Source organism: Ambystoma mexicanum, chromosome 2q (genome assembly GCF_040938575.1).
Source record: "Ambystoma mexicanum isolate Mex_15411 chromosome 2q, UKY_AmexF1_1, whole genome shotgun sequence".
Taxonomy (NCBI): Eukaryota; Metazoa; Chordata; class Amphibia; order Caudata; family Ambystomatidae; genus Ambystoma; species Ambystoma mexicanum.
This window is the reverse complement of record NC_090924.1, coordinates 1,295,282,347-1,295,297,851: the sequence shown is the minus strand read 5'-3', so window position 1 is coordinate 1,295,297,851 and position 15,505 is coordinate 1,295,282,347. Positions and strand designations below refer to the sequence as shown.

The 15,505-nt window shown below is 45.6% G+C and overlaps 1 protein-coding gene across 1 annotated transcript in view; it reads left to right on the top strand.

Moving 5' to 3' along the window:
• Positions 1-15,505, top strand: part of NEK11 (NIMA related kinase 11) — a 1,698,151-nt gene that overhangs the window by 253,092 nt on the left and 1,429,554 nt on the right. The gene's annotated exons all lie outside the window — the stretch shown is intronic.

The window sequence follows — 15,505 nt, the reverse complement described above, 5'->3', positions numbered from 1 at the left end:
CACAGAAAGGTCACGTGGGGGGGTCAACAAGCATGCAGGTGGATGCGTACAGCAACAAGGAAGAGGATTTCTGTGTCTGGGGACATGAGTGAGGAGGAGAGGTGAGGACACTCAGAAAGGAAGTAGTACATTTGACCAGTTTTCCCAGACACAGTACGCACAGTTTGTGAATGTCAAGGTGTGGTAGAGAGAGACGTCACACAAGCCATTCCAGAGTGGAGTAGGTCTAAGTAGGAGTGACAGTGGCAGGAATACCCTCAGGGAAGCCAAGGGCACACCCCCCCTGCACAGTAGTGGCGGGCCAAGGAGAGGGTCTCCTGAACATCAGGTAGGAGTGTGTGAAGGATGCAGACAGAGCTGGCCGTCAGACATGTTTCCATGAGACCAAGGATGTCAAGGTGCATAACCTCATGTAAGTGACAGATATCGGAGGAATGCCTGATGCAGCCGCAGTGAAAGGAGTGTAATTGTGGAGGAGGTTGACAGCCTTGGAGGACTTACGGGGAGTGCTAGAGATCAGAGGTGCAGCATGTGTAGGAGTTGGAGTGGGAGGCGGAGAAGGATCATGGGAGGGTGCAGGGAGGCAGTGCAGGATTGATGAGGAGAGAGGAGGGGGGACAGCAGGAGAGGAAAGGAAGTTGATGAGATGTGGCTAGCATTTCTCAAGGAGAATGAGGTTGGCCTAAGGGCCTTGGACTGAGATGCTCCCATTACCATGCACATCAATTGTGGCCTCTGAGGATTGGAAGGAGGCCAGGAGTACACCCCAACGGGTCCCACCATTGATGGTGGAAGAGGAGCAAGGAGAGAGGACAGGGACCATGTGAAGGGTCTATGGGACAGGCAAAGGCATGTATGAGCAGATGTCAGTGAGAGTTGGCTTTGAGTAGGCTCAGATGCACTTGTCAGCAATAGGGTGGGTCGCATTGGAGGGCAGGGTGCCCTCATTTGACTGTTAGCAAGCAGGTGTCGTGAGTAGGGCACGATGGTCTGAACTGTAGAAGTCAGGGAAGATAGACCATGAAGAGCAGCATGGAGTGTGAGGGAATGGGGCTCGAAACCAGACGGTACCAAAGCACACAGGTAGGAGGTGGATGTCAAGGCAACATCCACAGTATGACAGCATGCTGGTTGGCATTTATATACAGAGGACGCATTAGCATGTGGTATCATTGCATGTCAGGCATGTGAAGATGAAACTTGATTGGCTGGGGGAAAGTATAGGAATGGTATGTAAGACATCAGATGAATAGACAGGGGAGTATGAGCAACAATGTAGTGACAAAATGACAATTCAAGGGCAACTTCCATGGTGTAGGGCCATATGTGCACTGTTGCCAGTTGGGATAGTGCTGTGGGCAGATGGTGTTGCACTGAACATACTGGATGAGGCACATGGGTGCCACTATCAACTCTGCCACACACCCCCTTGACAGGCACCCAACATGAATGCTTCACACACACACCATGCACATGGATAATACACACATGCATGTGCACTCACCGGATGATGCCTCGTAATCAGGGAGATCTCCCACACCTTGGAGTTGTCCCTCGGTGACGTAGGATCCAGCTACGGACTCGTGTGGTGTGAGTTCTATTTCCTGTGCTGGGGACCCACCTCCAGTCACCAAGGTTGCGGCATGACTTGAGGCCAGCTTATCCTTTGCCCTGCGCTTAAGGTCATTCCAGCGCTTCTGGCAATCACTAGCTGTGCGCCTCACTACTCCAAGGGCACTTATTCTGTCAGCAATGGTCTGCCAGTGTGCCTGGCGTCTGGCATGTGTGGTCTTGGACCCTGCAACGATGACCATTTCCCTATCATGATCTGACACATACTGAACAAGTGCATTCAGTTCGGCGTCTGTGAAGCTTGGCTTCCTTGATGGGCCGGACTGTGCAGCCGTGCCTGGGGAATCAGCCTGTGCCGGACGTGCACTCTTCCTCTTGCGCTTGGAAGGGGGTGGGGATCCAGAGTGTCCTACGCCGCTGTGGACACTAGGGGCAGGAGCCGTGGTGGACTCAGTACTGGGTGTGTGGGATTGCACACTCAGCATGGGAGTAGGTGCAGGCATTGGGGGTAGTGGGATGGGGTCAGGCCTGATCTGAGGTGCATGAACTAGGACCGACACAGTCTTGGCAGGGTGTATGAGAGGTGGGGTGGATGGAGCCACACCCTGGCTACGGGGGCCAGCAGATGACCTATCTGGCATAGATGCGCGTGCCCTGATGACACCAATGTGCACCGGTGCACGTGCAGTGGACCTGCTGACCTGGATGTCAGCGATGGGATCACCCTCGGACAGGTCTGCTGCCACAATGGGCTGGTCCGACAAGGGCTGATCAGGGTTGGTATCAGCCACATGACCCTCAACTGGGGGGGGGGCATGGGTGTCCCTGACTGGTCCTCCAGACTGGGGGGGACAGGGGCACCCTGCAAGTCACAACCACGTCCCCTAGTGGATCCTCCACGGCCACCACGTGTGGCTCGGCCACCTTTGCCACCCTTACGGCTTGCACGCCTCCCAACCATGGCACTGATGTTATTGTGCGTATGGGAGTCGGTGTGCACAATTGTCCTGGGCAATTGGGTGTCAAAGGGGTTGGGTACCAGATGGTATTCGTACCCTAGTGCAGTGGCAAGGCTATATGACACCCCTGGGGAAAGATGACGGGTCACGCAACGCACAGGCACCCCAGAAAAGTTAAGGAACGTGCACAATACCCCTCCTAGACCACGTGTGCTGATGGAAAACCCTGCACTACGCTGTGGCATCCAGTAACACAATGAACGTATGCGTGTCACACGCAGCCTAGAATGACCTCTGAAGGGGTAGGCTACACACGGGGCAAGCACAGAAGTTAGATACGTGCGTGACTCACCGTCTGCCAGGTAAAAGAGCGTGAAAAATGAGCGCGTTTGGTTGGCAACACCCCCGCCAAAAGAAGATGTGTACGCTGTCTGAGGAGACAGGACAACAGTAGAAGGGGACACTGTTTGAGGGAACAGGCCCAGGTAAACCAGTACAAGAGGAAAAAGAGAAAAAGCTGTCAGAGGTAACAGGGAGTACGAACTGGAAACGCCATGAAGTAAATCGCGTGTGAAACGACAAGAAGTACAGAATTCACCCACTCGCTCTCCACGAAAAGCACGTACAAGGAAATGGTGTTCTACACTACCTTATATACAGGCCCACACGTACAGCGTCACTTACGGCGTGTACGTGCTTGGCCCATGTTCACCAATCACACGCTTTGTCACTTCTGCGTGTGGATCCTTTTTCACCAATCACACGCTTTGACACTCCTGCGTGTAGCTCACTTTTCACCAATCACACGCTTTGTCACTCCTGCGTGTAGATCCATTTTCACCAATCACACGCTTTGTCACTCCTGCGTGTAGATCCATTTTCACCAATCACACGCTTTGACACTGCACGTGCAGGTAACTATAGACGCACATATGCTGGTGACGGGTTTTCCCGCGATTCGCTGAGTGTGGGGTTTTCACGTGCAAAATCACTCCCTATCAGGCTGTCCACGCGTTCAAACACGAAAGACCACGCTCCTGGCCAGGAGGCCAAATTACAGTCCCCCAGAGCCCTGAGCACGCTCCCACCTGCCATCTGCTGCTGCCTGACTGCCTGCTGGCCACGTGCCCCACAGTGCTGGTGGGTGGGGGTGGTGGGAGACATGGGTGGGGGCCTGGTGGAGGGTGCCCCTGGTGGATGGGGGGTGGGGGTGGTGGGAGACATGGGTGGGGGCCTGATGGCAGGTGCCCCTGCACTGCTGGGGGGTGGGGGTGGTGGGAGACATGGGTGGGGGCCTGGTGGAGGGTGCCCCTGGTGGATGGGGGTGCAGGGGGACATGATCAGGTGTGCAGGGTAGTCCCCTGTTTTGTGGGCTGCCTGCAGGGGCCGTGGAGGGTGTACAGGGTACACCTGTGAGGGCCCACCCAGCCTATTCGCGTGTGATAATTCCCACGCACCCCTGTAATACACGTACCCTGGCCAATCGCGTGTTGAACTTCCCGCTACCCCTGTAATACACGCACCCTGGCTGTTCGCGTGTGATAATTCCCGCGTACCCCTGTGATACACGTTCCCTGGCCTATCGCGTGTTCTACTTCACGCGTACCCCTGTAATACACGTTCCCTGGCCAATCGCGTGTTGAACTTCCCGCTACCCCTGTAATACACGCACCCTGGCTGTTCGCGTGTGATAATTCCCGCGTACCCCTGTAATACACGTTCCCTGGCCTATCGCGTGTTCTACTTCACGCGTACCCCTGTAATACACGTACCCTGGCCAATCGCGTGTTGAACTTCCCGCTACCCCTGTAATACACGCACCCTGGCTGTTCGCGTGTGATAATTCCCGCGTACCCCTGTAATACACGTTCCCTGCCCTATCGCGTGTTCTACTTCACGCGTACCCCTGTAATACACGTTCCCTGGCCTATCGCGTGTTCTACTTCACGCGTACCCCTGTAATACGCGTTCCCTGGCTGTTCGCGTGTGATAATTCCCGCGTACCCCTGTAATTCACGTTCCCTGCCTAGTCGCGTGTAGAACTTCCCGCGTACTCCTGATTTGAAGATTGCCCGCTTTGCTTTCCTTGTTTGCCTGCCCTGTGAAGTGGTCCAGGGTTAGCGCAGCCCTTAGCGATGATTTGGCGATTTTGATGGCTTTTCCTTGCGCGAGGGCGTTCTTGGGGGCGTTACTGGCGCTGCTGCAGGCTCGCTGCGATTCTCTGCGCCACGGCTGGTTTGGGAGCATGAAATCCATGAATACGCTGTGCGCGGAAATCAGTTTTAGCGCACGTGCCTGGCGCAGACTATCGCAGGCGCACGCTGTGCGCCAGCCGCGTGCGCTACTTGTGCGCTGGATTCTATGAATTACCCTGCAAGTGTCTGTGACCGATAAATTCATTTCAGCCAAACAGAAAGAATTTGCGGCTTCACTGTCCTCCTCTCAACAGTCTTTGTTATCAGCGTTCTACAAACCAATTCCCAACAAGAAAACTACTGAACGAACAATCACAGAAGTAGATTTCTCAGAAGACAGTGGGCTACCATTGGGGAAGCTTAACGATGAAATCACTCCTCCTCAACTGAAGGCTGAACAAAAGTGTAAAATAAATGCCCCGCAGTTAGAGGCGCAGACATCCAATATAACAAAAAACGTACCCTCAGTGCAATCTGAGGAAAACGGAAAGACAAAGCATTGGGAGATACCTGACCTGTCTGGTTCTGGAAAAAATACGCAACTCAAAGCCACCAATCATCCAATCACGCCAACGATGAGGTGGTGCCGAAAAAATCTTTGGCAATGGAGGAATCTGGGGATCAATCCATGTATGTAAAGCCAATTTCAAGTATTCTGGGCTGGATCAGTACACCGGAACTTAATGGAGACCAAGATCTGAATAGATCCTTTATATTGCAGTCCTTTAAAAAAATTCCAGCACTAAGAACGCTGGTCTCAAATGACATCATATGGATCACTCTTCCATCCATAAAAAATTACAGGATGGTTTTGGAACTTCAATCTCCAATAATTGCTGAATTGATTTGGAACCACAGACGAGAGCTAAAAATGCTGGGATTGTCTGTTTTCCAAATTCAGACAATTGATGAAGCTAAAACCTTCAATGAGACCATTCCTTCAAATACCACAAATAATAATAACCAAGCACCAACTGCCAATGTAAATAATTTAACGGATATGGCAGTCTTGGCACAGCTGGTTGCTATCTCTGCTGTATCAAAAGACTGGTCTTGGCTACCAGCAATATTAGGGAATCGAAAGGAGGGGCCAATTATAGATCACTCGTAGTAGCAAAAAGCTCCTTCGAGTAATATCATGGAACTCGTGCGGACTAAAAAACTTTCAAATGTGGGCAACTAGATATGCCCCGCATGAAATTGCTGACATAGTGTTATGCCAGGAACCATGGCCGTTAAACCACTTGAAATTAGAGGTTTCATGGCATATTCATGCCTGCGAAACGAGTACCCAAAGGCAGACTCTCCATTTTGGTAAATACTGCTCTTGTTTACTCCCTGTTATTAACCTGTATGACAACATCCTACATTGCGATTGTGATTAACACTGGACTATCATCAATGGACTATGTCTTAATAGTATCAGTATACTTTAACCCATTGGGTACAGCAGTGGATTTACTATTGAATGATCTGGATTTCTTGCTTGATGAAGTTTTCTTCAAAAGGCCTAATGCAAAAATAATTATAGGGGGCGATTTTAATTCAAATTGCCTTGTAACTCCCCTAAATGGAACTCAAATTCACCCACAAAGTCAATTCTTGTCCAGTAGGAGACGAGGAATATGCTTTCATCAATTTTTTAAGCGTTGGAATATAGACATACTACCTTTCCTTGCAATAGGAAAGGTGACCACCTGGTCCCGAAACAACAGATCTTCATGTATTGACTACATTGCGGTATCTGGGGAACTATCATCTGGTTGCAAGGGAGTAGAGATCGCGACGATTGAATTGAGTGATCATTGTATTTTATGTGCAGCTTTTCAACTAATTATTCCAATCTTGCCATTGGATCCATTTAGTGTGTTTATTTTGGAAGATCGACCAGGTGCTTCCTTACGATGGAATACTAAAACTTGTAAAAATCTAAATGCTATTATTAAGATGCTTGCATATAGTTGCAGGAATGATTATGACTCAAATGTAACAGTCTCATCTACAATACAAAACTCAATAATCATCACAATAGCGCTCCTATATTTGGCCTTGCTAAAAGCAAAAGAAATAACAAAGCCGCGAGTAGTTGATCTATTGGCCACTCGAGTTGCAATCCTAAAGAAACAAAAGAATTGTGAAATTTCGCAATTAAATAGAATGGGTTTATCTAACTTTGATTATCATAAACAAAAATGAAAGGTACTCAATAAATATGGTAATCACATAAAAAATTATAGAATCTACCTTCATAACTCAACAAATCAATCAATGATAGCTTCATTGTGTACAAATGACAGGCGCTCCATCTGGTCACTCCTAAGGGGTAATGATCTCCAACAAATGGTGAATCAAAGTTCTAGTATAAGTGCAGAAACATGGATACAACATTACAAAGAAAAATTTGCTTTACCGGAAAGATTTAAAGTACTTGCCGCTAAGTTTAATGACCAATCGTTGGAAAAATTTGAGGGTTGGTCACTAGAGGATATCACATGGGCACTCGAAAATCTGAATAAATCAAGAGCTCCTGGCCCGGATTGCATTCCACCATGTGTATTGAAAGAAAATGTCCAATTATGGGCTCCGATATTAAAAACCCAATTTGATGAGATTTCTCGCTCATCTACCATTCCTTCATCTTGGCTCCAATCGGTCATAGTTCCGATTCATAAGAAAGGTGACAAAACAAATCCAATCAATTTTCGTCCAATTGCTTTGATTGACGTAAGTGCCAAGACCCTGGCTATCTTGTTGCTACAACAGCTTAAGGCGATCATAAAACAACGAGATATCCTCTCGACATTTCAGATCGGCTTCCGTGCCGGAATGGGAACTGCTTTGAATGCGACCGTTCTCGCGCATTTAATTGCCCAAACGAATATTCCAAATACCGGTCCACTGTATATGGCATCCGTGGACTTAACAGCAGCTTTTGACTGCGTCATTAGGACTCTTCTTTGGGAAAAGCTTGATGCAATGGGGATTCCGCATCATCTAATTGCAATGTTAGCCAAATTACATCAAAATACATCATATTTGGTCCGCATTAACAATTCTGGCTCCACAACTGTCCCGATTCCAACTAAGGTGGGGGTTAAGCAGGGTTGCAACTTGGCAGCTACCCTGTTTAACCTCTACATCTCTGACACTGAGGCAATATGGAATGCGGAAATAAGTTATCCAGCAAGATTGGCACATTTGCGTATCCAATGGATTGCATTTGCAGATGATGTGCTGATTTTTTACCGAACCCCATACGGCTTACAAAGAAAATTGGAAATATTTGCAGCTTTACTTTTTAAAAACAACTTAACATGCAACGTCAAGAAGTCAAGTATTTTCATATTAAAAAACATGAAAAAGAAACTTCCCAAAATGCAATGGTCTATAAATGCTATCCACATGCCCATTGCATTAAACATGAGATACTTGGGATATGATGTAATTGATTCACCCTCAAGAAAAACATGGCTTGCAAATCTAAACGTAAAAAGAAATGTTCTAACCACACAAATGCGGATGGTATTCATGAAACATTGTAAATTTTCAATGGAACCACTCTTGCAATTCTACATGCTGAAACTGGAAGCAATTCTACTTTATGGACTTGATTTATGTCTTTGTAACATAGACTCAATATTAGATCAAATCCAAGGTCAATTGTGGAAATCAACTTTGAGACTCTCAAAATCACTACCAAACTGTATCTTACGACAGGAGTTGGGAATCTCCGCCTTATCAACAGGGTTTCACTGGTGACAGCTAACAAATTATGGGAAGATGTTGTTTCCGCCGCAACAGTCATTGTATGAGGAATTCTTAATTATGATTGGGAATCGTGTTCCTACATCGTTGCTGGTGTTTTCAAAATGTATGATAAAGAAACTTGCTGAATGTGGTTTAAAATCAATAGATCTTGAATTCCGCACGGGATATGTAAAGAAACGCTTATACGAGCAGGATTGGTTAGTAACAATAGAGGAAATGCAAATAAAAAGATTATACTCTGAAGCTGCAAAATTTGCAACATCGAGAGGGCCTCGCAAAGCCTATTTGACAAAATTTCCGGCGAATAAACAGAGAGATCTGTATCTGAGATTCAAACTTAATCAGTTCCATACTTTTGAGAAAACTATTAAATGGGAAAAAGATACTCAAGTTGGACAGAACCCATGGTGTAGATTTTGTGAGGGCAAAATTTGGATAGAAAACTTAAAACACCTCACCTTATATTGTGAACATTTTGAACCCTTGAGATACACGCTAATTGGACCGAATGTGCTGGGTGTGACGCAGGAAGCGAGGGATTAGTGTTGGAAAAAATTCATGTGGGGATACTCAATGAAAGTAATTGTTCTATTATGTGCATTTCTTGAAAAATTGGTATTTGAACTAGATGAGAAAGAAAAATGAAATCATTTTTGAAGTAAATTTTTCTAGTTACTCATATGTATAAAAATGTATGAAATTGCTCTATTTTTTGTATATATACTAGAATATGTAATATGAAGTTTAACGAACACATTTATTTTTATATGAATTGATTTTATAAACTGAATGTGATGATGTTGTAAATGTTTGTTAATCAAACTTATAAAGCAACTTTTAATATGAAAAAAAAAATGACCAGGGATATGGAGGGCCATTCACACCTCTAAGTAAGGTAGCACACTTGCTCAAGCAGGCAGCCTACAACTGTCTAGCAAGATCCTGCTTTGCTTTTGTAACAGCATTTTTAATCTTAATCACATTTCAAACCTCTCATTTATAAGGTAGCTATTGTCTCAAGTAGATTACTGTAATTGAATGTAGGTTTTTATGTGTGGGACTATAACTGTTGTTCCAATCATGCCTAATAACATGGTTAACTGTAGAAAACAACAGATGGCAGGTGATGATGCTACACCAGGTGCATAAACGGGTGAGGACCCTGACAAGTTACATTGACTGGAACACAAGATACCACAATATACCGCAAGCATTTTTAGGCCTTGTCCAGCATTTTGGGCAGCGCTGCTCACATTAGTGGCAGGGAGGCCAAGGCTGATTCGTAATTAATGGTATGGAAGCCTGACCGAAGCATTGGCAGTGGTTAAGATTGATTCAGAGACTTACATCCATCAGACTGAGATCCCTTACAAATTCCAATCAAAGTATATATTGTGCTGCATTAACTACTTGAGTATAAGTGAAACAATACAGTTGGTAGTAAGAACAATGTAATTCTGAAGGGAAGAGTGGTAAAATCAAAGTGATTTGATGTAAGGCATTGAAGTAGGCTATTAGGTGTAACCCAGATCAATTGCATTGGACCACAGATAGGATGGAGAAAGGATGTTAGGAGGTATACACATTCAATGGACGTGTTTGGTCGTTTACCCATCCACTGCCATGTTAATCTCTATGGTATTCCCAACTACCTGCCCCCTCTCTGCTTAAACATACCCTCTTGGGTACTCTTTGAGCTAGCTATGTCACAAAGTAACATCACACTTTGTGCCTTATTGCGCCAGCTTGTGTTCTATCAAAGCATTCTTTTTTGAATGTTCAAGGACTTAATTGCCCCTGTAAATGAGCTCCTGTTGTAATAAAAAAATCTCTTAACATGGTGTGTCTTCAGCCAGTAGATGTAAAAGCAACATGGCATCCTCAGATCTGTTCCTTGCACTGGAATCCTAAAACAATCAATCACAAAGTCAACCGTTTTGATGTGTATAAGTATTACACAGGCATTTTCCAGACAATGACATCATATGCCTAGGTGCTCGCACCATTTTCTAGATGTTCCCACATTATTGCCAGGTTGTACCCTTATGGCAGTGCCTGGCAAATGCCTTGTATTCAAAATCTCTAAATGATGGTTTGCCAATGTGTGTTGGTTTCAGTTTATCTTCCTAAGTGAAAGTATATATACCCTGATGTGGGAGCCTTGTTTGCAATGCCTAGGAACTCAAACTACACCTCACTGAGTTGGCCAACAAGAACCTACCTGAACATATCAAGGCTAGGGTGGCAAGTATGGACCAACTTCAGATCATCTGCTCAAGCATACTTACCAGTGGGGTTCTGACAAAAAGGTATGCATATTTATCTGTGTGGAAGCCAGGGTTGCCTGGCCAGAAGATTCCATGAAATGGGCAGACAAGTACTGCCTTAATAACATCATACTATTGGAGGAACAATTAAAAATGTCTGTATGCAAACTGAATACATCATGTGTATTGTGGGTCTTGTTTGAAAAGTATGATATAGCTGCTAGGTGTTTAGGCAGTGCCAGAAATTGAAGTTATTTACTGTGGGATCCCACCAGTTACAGAGGGGGAGGTGGTGCGGGACTGGAGGATTGTTCCCACTTCCCCCAATAAACATTTGTCTCTCAGAAGATTGATCATGAAACCTTGAAAATAACACAAGAGCATTTCTTAATAGGAGTGCAATCAGAGGAGGTTTAACAGTCGGGCAATGGACAAGTGTCTGTGGGGCACCCTTGCTATGCCTTTCTCCCTCAAAGTCAGTAAGGCTGCACAAGTCCTCCCAGTGACCCCAAATCTTTTTAACATGTCTCAGATGCAGATTATTTAAAATAGGAAGTGATTAGTGATAGGAAAAGGTACTTTTTTCTTTAAATTATATACGCTTTTAATAAGCTATTTAATTGTGACTGTTGTGTGATTAGAAATGATGGGGGTACAGAAAAAGCTGTGTGAAACAATGACTTTGTTAGGCATTTCATTTCATTTTGTGTCTGTATGGGATTTTTTGTAAGTTCTGATGAAATAGCATTCTGGAACTTGTAGGCTTTCAATCAAAAACATCATTTTACCGCTACTTTTTCCACTCCACAGGACTTGGAAATGACCATCTATGATTGTAGCTTTATTGGTAAAAGCAAGCAGATTCCAAATCGTTAATTGTGGGAGAGATTTAGATTTTTCCAGACACATAGTGCAAAAGTGAAGTGAAAAGGCGATGTTGCCTATGCTTTGCTATTTACATTTCCAGTACTTTGTGGAAACAATTCAAATTGCCTGTAGAGGCCTTTTTGCAAAGAAGTGCAAACAGTAGCAGTCCCCTCTATGCAATTCAGGGTTCAAAACATAATTGCCCCAATACTCTTTTTCATCAACCCGATTCAACAATGATGAACACATTGCCGGGTTGGTTTTTCACGTGACTTGTGCATTTTTAGAGTAATCTGTATTAAAGTGAGTATTATTATTTGTTATAGTTTATGGCTTATTACAAACCTTTACAAAAAACTTAGCAAAGTAAGAAAAAGAAACTAAATAGATGGAACGGCTATGGCAAGCAGGGTATAAGTACCATTTCAAAATCTGTACAAAACGTGACTTGTGTGAAAAGACCCAGAATTGTAATATTTTAGGTATTTAAAACCAAACTTCAATACGTATTTGTACCAGCTTTAGCTGGGAAGATGTGTGGTCAAGTACCTACATTTCAGGCTATGATGACATTCTGGCTTTACCACTTAACCAAAGTGTGTAATCCTGGGAAAATCATTTAATCTCACTGTGTTTCCTGCCAAAATTAGGTGTCCTTAGAAGTGATCCAGTTTGCAATATGGTTTAAGAGATGGGAAGCTCAGGGGTCAGGGCCAGCCAAGGACACATACACACATCTTTATTTGGAAAATATAAGGTCACATTTATTGATCAAAACTGTGACATTCAAAATAGCAAAGTAAATATGTCAAATAAGAAGTCATCATGGACAATTGCATATTATAAACAGTATAGAAACAGTATGTACCAGACAATGATGTATAGGGGGAGACAGGGGAGCGGCAGCCCCTCCTCCCTGCCACATCCAACCGGAAGTGATGCCAGGAGGTCGGAAACCCTTCAACCTCCACTGTCTACCTCCTGATCCCACTCTCACCTGCATGCTAGCACTCCCACACAAACTCAACTCAATAAATATTAGCTGCAAAATTGCACCAAAAATACAATGTTGTGCTTCAAAATGTCATTTGTAAGAAACTAAATATCCAATTCCTTGCTTCAATATTTATCGAGGAGGAGGGGGCTGTCTTTCACAACAAAATGGCTGGACCACAAGCACCTCCTGCGTGGCCTCCTGGGAGTAGCCACAGTATTCAGGGAGGTATTATTGAGCGCACAATATGTTAGATGGCGTAAGTACTGGCGTCCTCGTTGCTCAGCCCCTGCAGAGGAGGAGATGGCATCCTCCTCGATTAACCCCAGCCAGATCAAGAAGACATGGTGGGGGAAGGGTGGGGTAGGTGGGAGTGATTGTAAATGGGAATGGTAGTCAGGGGGAACTGATGTAAGGTGATAGGGGGTGATATTGCCACACTAGTTATTCTGCGTCTCGTTTGCTCTGTACTGTTTTTTATATCTCAATTACAGCAGTATGTTGAAAAGAGGTACAAAACATATTTCTTAGGGCATGAATAATTGGGATTAATCTCTCAGTCTCTTGTTAAGGGCAGTATACAGCTTTCATTTTTCATTTTTGGCAAACATTTTCCATATGGAGATGAGGGAAGTATATAGAAGATGAAATGAGTAGCCATAGGAAAATCAAAGTAGTGAGGGAGCTTATGGAAGGAAACTAAGGAGCAAATGGAAAAAGAGAGCAGAAGACTGTGGAAGGGGTACTGGAAAGCCTGTGATTTTGGAAGGGATGAGCAGGTGGAAGGTGAGAGCAGGTTTCCCATTTGAACACATTGAGTGAACCTGGTCAAATCACCTCATGTCATGATAACCTGGTTAGGTGAACAGGCTGTTTCCAGCTAGAGTCATACCCCTAAACATAGTGGCTCCAATAGTAGAAAAAGACAACTTAAAAAACATGTAACATTTTTTGCACTCATGACAGTGATTAACGAGTCCCACCATAAGCTCCACACCCATGCCCCACCTACCCGGGACCATCTGCCAGCCTTGCCCAAGAATTCATTTGGCTTAAATCTGCCGGGAGTGGAATCCCAACATGCATCTTTATCAGACATTCAAGTAGTCTTGTGGATAAATATGTCAACCCTGGTCCTAACAACCTGGTTTTGAAGCCATGCTTCTGCACTTTATAAAGCAGTCTACAGACTAAAAAAGTTAAGGGCAAATTAAGGGCAAATTGATTTTTCAGATCCAAGAAGAAATTTTTTGCCGGATCACGAATCTGAGAAAAGTTTGGCCCCCCTGATCACAAACCTGGCCCACCCAGATAAAAATTCCTGGAGCCGGGCCTGAGTGACCAGGTGACTCAGCCCCAGTTTGCTGCTTTGTGCCCTTGTGTTATGGTTCAGAGCCCAGGGGAATCTTGTGGTTTGGCTCGGTACCCCTTGCTTCAATGTACAGTTGTCTTCGTGGGTTCAATGATCCCGGGCTGGAGGGGTTCTTATTTGGGCCTGTCGGGTGTTTGGTTGGTGCGGGGTGGCGTGGGGAGTCTGATATCCCTATGGGAGGGCCGGCAGCAGCCTGGCCTCGCAGGGGAGACTGGGGTTGGTCCGACTCCTCAAGGGTTTGGTCAGACTCTGAGGGACTGTGTAGGCGTAATGGTGCTGCGCTCAGTGCAGAGGGGTTCACCCAACCCCCCTGCTGGAGGATGTACCTTGTGTGCCCGGGCCTTCTTTGACTTTGGGAGGATGATGGTAATGCGGGGCTGCTGAGACCGGCTCAGGTACGCGGTGTTGCCTGCTCTCCCGGCCCCTCGTGCCGATCGACCGCGGGCTAGTTCGGGAATATCAGGATGGTCTCAGGTCTTTGGCTGCCCGTTGCTACTCAGCCCCGTGGCTGGTGACAGGAGCCTGTCCGGGTTTAGGGTGGAATCCGAGGAGTGGGCTTTTTCAGGTGCTGGGAGTGCACCTGAGGGTCATGGCTTGCCGCTGCAACTCTGTTCCACAGCTGTTGTCTGGAGTCAGGGAGACCGATCGGGGAGACCTTCACTGGTGGCCTGCCAGGAACTGTATGCCTCACTCCTGGCAGGGCTTCTCCATTGGACCCTCCTTTACCTCCACGGTCCGGTGGGTAGCTGCCGGCAGATTCACCCAGGGCCGATCGATGTAGCCTATGGCGTCACCGCACCCCAGACGCTGTTCCGCTGCCCGATGTGGCGTACAGGTAGCAGTTAGGTTTTGGAGCATGTCGCGGGCAGCTTTTCGGCCGATTGTCTCCACACGGCGCCGCCATAGGAGTTAGACGGCTCGGTTCTCTGTCAGATTTTCCCCAAAGGTGCCTGGTCAGATCTCGCAGAATCCGCTGTATTTAGATATAGCGATCTTGGCTCTACTGCGCAGGACTTTAATTACAGGATTTCATGGGTTACAGAGCTCACAGGTCAGGCGGCCATCTTCATTGGTGTACAACAGCACCCCCGTATCCAGCTCTTTTTTAATGTTCCAGAATCTATTTACCCATCCACCTAGTAAATATACAAACTTTATACTTTAAGCAAGGGCTACACTGTAATTTATGCGGCCAGAAGATGAGTTCCCCACAAGTGTTTTGTCTTAAAAAAATGATGCTCAGGACTTTGTCCTTCATGCAGCTTTGAAAATTACTATACAGATAAACTTGCTGCTGTCCCTGCACCTTCCTCAATTATGATTTATACAAACTTTGTGTAGTGCATAGCTTAGGGATCACTTCACAATTTATTCAGGCTCTTATCTAGCCCCATATAAGGTAAGTGGAGCCCATCAATTCCTTATTTGGTTCATTTCATTTTTGTATGTGTGGTTTTCTTTTTCCATTGTAAATTTGGGACTACAAGTTCAAGAATGCAAAGAGATAGTAA